The sequence below is a fragment of the Tenrec ecaudatus genome, chromosome 7 (genome assembly GCF_050624435.1).
Source record: "Tenrec ecaudatus isolate mTenEca1 chromosome 7, mTenEca1.hap1, whole genome shotgun sequence".
NCBI lineage: Eukaryota > Metazoa > Chordata > Mammalia > Afrosoricida > Tenrecidae > Tenrec > Tenrec ecaudatus.
In genome coordinates, this window is record NC_134536.1 from 106996183 (window position 1) to 107001297 (window position 5115).

The following is a 5115-nucleotide window of genomic DNA, read 5'->3' on the forward strand; positions in this document are numbered from 1 at the left end:
GTTTTAATTTCTATTATGAAAACATATGGCCTTGCTTTCCTCCCTCCTAGTTCACAATAAATCTTAAGTGACTGACTGAATATTTTGTCTCTATGTGTACTGGGTGTTCAGGCATGCCAAGTTTACAAATATAGCTCCAAAATTTGGATTGTAAATACTATCCTTTATTTCAAAATTATGTTTATCCATTTTTGATTGAGTATGCAAAAACATTCAACTGTGGATCTCCTAACGAATTCTGGATAACATGGCGAATGATGGGAATTCCAGCACACTTAATTGTGTTCTGGTGGAATCTATATATAGACAGAGGGGCAGTCATTCAAACAGATCAACGGGCTACTGAATGCTTTGAAATGAGAAGGATGTGCCTCAGGGTTGCTTACTTTATCCTATGTATTCAATCTGTATATTTAACAAATAATTTAAGAAACTGGGCAGTCTGAGGACGAGCTTTGCATGAGGATTGGGAAATGCTTCATTGACCACCTGTGCTGTGCTGCTGGCCCAGCTATGCCAGCTGCAAGCACAGAAGACTTGAAGCATCTCCCGGTGAAGATCAAAGTCTACAGTCTGGTAAAATTAAACCGCAGGGTGAAGGACACAAAAACTCATCAGAAAGGATCAATAAGCAACTCCTTGATAAATGTAGAGATGATTGAAAATTCCAAGGACTTTACTTGCATTCATAATCAACAATCAAGGAGAGCAGTCAAGAAAGCAAATGGCATTTGGCAATGCCAACTCTGTCACAGGGGACATTTTTAAAGTGTTAAGGAGCAAGCCTTAGTATTTTCAGTTGCATGTTCTGCACACAAAAGTCAGAGAATGAGTGAAGAGACTAAAGTCGAATTAAGGCTTTTGTATTATGGCAGTGGTGAGGAATATTGGACAGACTTTGAACTGCCAGAAAAATGAATCAAAATGTGCTGGTAGAAGTATTGCAAGAATGCTCTTTAGATTTTGTCTCACAAACTTTGAGTGTGTTATCCACATGGATCTCTAAAAATGAACCTGTGTAAAAGAGGAGGAACTTCAATGAGATGAATTGACACAGGGACTTCCACAATTGAGAAGATGGTGTAGAACTAAACATTGTGTTATTCAATCCGACATATGACCCCTGGGAGTTGAAATTTATTTGAGAATACCTAGAACAATATCCCAGTGGTGAAAATATCAATTAGGAATTGGTAGCCTTTGTTATGTTCGTGGTGTTTTATGAATATAAGTTGTATTTTACATCAATCTTTGCCACAGTAAAAAAAAAAAAAAGTAGATTAGAACCAGCAAGAAAGACTAGGGAAGACAGATGTCAACCAAGTCCAATGACTATCCCACAGGATAGAGTAAGCAAAAAGAAGATCTGACTCCAGACTGTCTGCATTCCCTTTAAATCACAAGTTGAATCAAGATTTCTAGTCTCCTAACTGTGAGAGACTAAATTTGTATTTACTTTAAAAAAAACAAACATCCATTCACTCTAACCTCATTCTGTATGCAAATGGGTACAGCCCATCATGGTGTCCAGAATGGCAATTGTGACAAAAAAACAAAACAAAACCAAACTGGACTTCCATTACTGAAGATTAATTTCAGTGGTGACAGGAAACCTGTACAACTCTTTGTTCCAGCAATAAAACTAGAAGTTAACAAAGAAATATTTAGCACGAATACTATTCCCCTTCAAAATATGAATGTTAAAAAAATTTACCCATCCACTTATTTCTCTTTTAGGAGCATAGGACAATTATGATAGATGTTTGTATGTATTTATTTGTGAAGGAGAGAGGACAATGTTTGATCTTACTCTGATCAAAGTGCTAGCCTTCTGATCACAGGTGTGTGGAGTTTGTACTGCGAGCATGGTAAAGAAAAGGAAAATAATGAGTGAGAAGTTAATCCAGAATTCACTTTCTGAAGCAAACGGGAAACGTGGCAAGATGAATAATACGCTCCTTTCTTCTGATCTGCCAACCTAGAGAGCGCAGCTGAAGCCAGTCTCTCCAAAGATCTTCTGCATCTGCTTTCTAGACATTATTCCTGCACGGCAAGCACATCTTTCAAGTAGTAGTAGGAATAAGTCAAATACAAGTATCACTAACATAAAAGAGCATGCATAAATAAATATAAGAATAAGTAGTTCTTAGTGGCATAGATAAGTTGTTATTAAAATAAAAGGAAGAGAGAATAAGATACAGTGTTTAAAAAATGGTTTAGTATATAGAGTCAGGACAAAGTAATTTTACTTGAAGAAAAACAGAGGCATTTTGGAATTATGTACTCTGAAGATTTTATCTCAAATGGCACACAGGCAGTCACATATTCTTATGAATCATAATAAAATATTTGGCCATTAGAATATCAATAACATGGAGCATTCAAGAAAGGCCAAGGTCATATTAGTGCTTCCAGTGTTTCGACACTCAGTGTTGTAGTAGGAAGTCCAGAAAAGGGAAATAGAAATGAACTCTTCTAATTAAAGAGCCATTCCAACAATCTAGACAGGGCAGGAGCAAAAAGAATGGGCGGGTAGGATGCATAGGTTAATATAGTGAAAGCGAATTCTTTGTGTTATATGGGACAGAGGCTGAACATGCTCAAATTATTGTTTGCATGTCAGGGGAGGGAGAAGTCATTAATGAAGATTGTAAATGACAAAAGAGGAGCGCCATCAAGGATAGGGAGAAAGATAATCAAGTGAATAAATTAAATTCAAATTCTTTCAAGAGAACTTAGTGGGACTGTAATTTGAGAATTATGCAGTATATTAAGCTGTAGATACCAAAGTGATAAAATTGCGGTGAAAAAGGAAGAGAATTATATTGGAAGAGCAAGAGATTGCAAGAGTGAGGGAACAAGCTACCACAAATGATAAGGCCGAAATAGGCACAGAGAGTAGAAAACAACCAGGATTGGATGCTGTCTTCAAGTCATTGAATTGAAATCTAATCAGAATCAACTTAATGGCAGTGGGGGGTGGGGGTGAACCACTACTGGGAAAGACTACCCGGTGTGTGTCAGAGAGAAAGATGAGACAGGCAGCACTTACGACGCGATCACAGAGTCCTTAGTGTAGTTGTTAGTGGATTATAGAAGTGGAACTAGATTGAAGCAGAGAAAAGAAAAATATGATGCGAGGAACACAAGACTCAAAATGTGCATTCTTCCTCGGAAGTACACCATCACCACCACTCCCCCCCACCAGTAACAAAAAGCTGTCTTTGCAATGAAAACACTAATGCTACATAGTGATAGAAAAATAAATCTCACACACACATACACGTAAAAATATATGAAACATTTCCTATTTTGACAAATTTTAAAAATTGAACTATTGTCAGTTCTGCGGCATCATTGTATCCACAATGCTGTACAGCCGTAACTGGTATGTGCTCCGTGGAGTTAGTTGACGGGAAAAGAAAATAGATTTTTTTTCCCTGTGAATTTTTGAAGCCCTTTTGTTCTTTCAAACTTTTTATCACCCAAATAGAAATTCTGTAAGCATCAAGCAAGAAGTAGACACGCCTTCTGGCTTCGGGGTTGATAATTTCTAAAGTATATATTCTCTATGTACATTTGCATATTCTAATAGTTTTTATAAGTGAAAATGTCCAATAGGTACCTTTGGAAATGTGGTACATTTCACTTTGCATACGGTTGTCAGTGTGCACACAGTGTAGAGAGAGTGTATCGGTCGCATTCTCGTTTAGCCGTGCGGGATACACATTTGTTTGTATAACAGACTGTGCTACGAGTGTAGCATTTTGCTTATTCACGTGTTATTAGACATGGGTTGTTCCACTTTGCTTTGCTATAGTAATAATGCTTAAATTGTTATTCACATGCAGGTATATGTTTTTTAATTCTTTCAGCTATCTACCTGGGAGTGATTTGTTACTTTCCTAGGGGGTCTTAGATATGATCTGATTGTGAGTTTGATTAATGATTTTTAATGTCTGATGATGTTGACTATCTTTTATGTGTTAACTGCCCATTTTTTATTCTTGAGTTAGGTCCTTTCTATGCAACAGAATGAAATACTGCTCGGTCCTGTGCCGGCATTGCAATTGTTATGATGTTTGAGCCAGTTGTATTCTATATGTCAATCGATCTTTGTGAGAGTTCTCCCCTTTTCACTGAATTTTACTTAATCAAGTCTGATTCCTTTTCCAGGGAATGGTCTCCCGTAATAGCATGTCCAAAGGACATTAGAAAATCTCTAGTCATCCTTATCCTTGATTCCAAGAGCGTTCCAGCTGTACTTCTTCCAAGACAGATTTGTTGGTTCTTTTAGAAATCTCTGGTACTTTCAAAATTCTTTGTCAGCACCATAATTCAAATAGACTTGTCCTTTTTGGTTTTCTTTATTCAATAGTCAATATTCAAATCCGTATAAGGCAACCTATTGACATCCTTTATGTATTGTAATTAGATAAATATTTTACATAAGTACATTTAAGCTTACTGCATCAATTATTACTGCATTAATTGACCTCTATATATGTATTTTTAAAACTCTGTACTATAATATTTTGAAATTGTACATTTCAAAACTAAGACTGATTAGTTGACTGATGCTTTTTGATCCATCTCAAATTGTAAACTAAAAAACAGACCCATTGCCATTGAGTCTGTTACTATAGAATGGCTGGTGATTTGTACCCTAGAACTTCTGGTTAGCAACTGAATGCTTAACATCTGCACATCTAAGTTTCCTTTTTCAAATCCTAGGGAAAATTTATATCTTTTACAGCATGCTTTCTTATCCTATGGCAACTTTATTATCTTTTTAAAAATGCTTTCTCTCACAGTTTTTGAAGGTAACTTAAATTGCACTGGTGCTTTGGGGCTCTTTTATAAATCATTTTTACTGTGTTTATGGATTAACCTGTTCTGGATGTCATATACAGAAAACACACACACACACAACAATGTATGACAGAGAAAAATCACAATTTAAAAAGCAGATGATTTAAAAAAAAAACCTCTAACAAATTTAACATGGATACAAAGGGAGAGCAAATGAGAAGGTGCTAAAGTTTAACCTAACCACATCTGCTATGAGAGACTGCCGGATGCACATTCAAGGCTACTCTGACCGCCTACAGGATG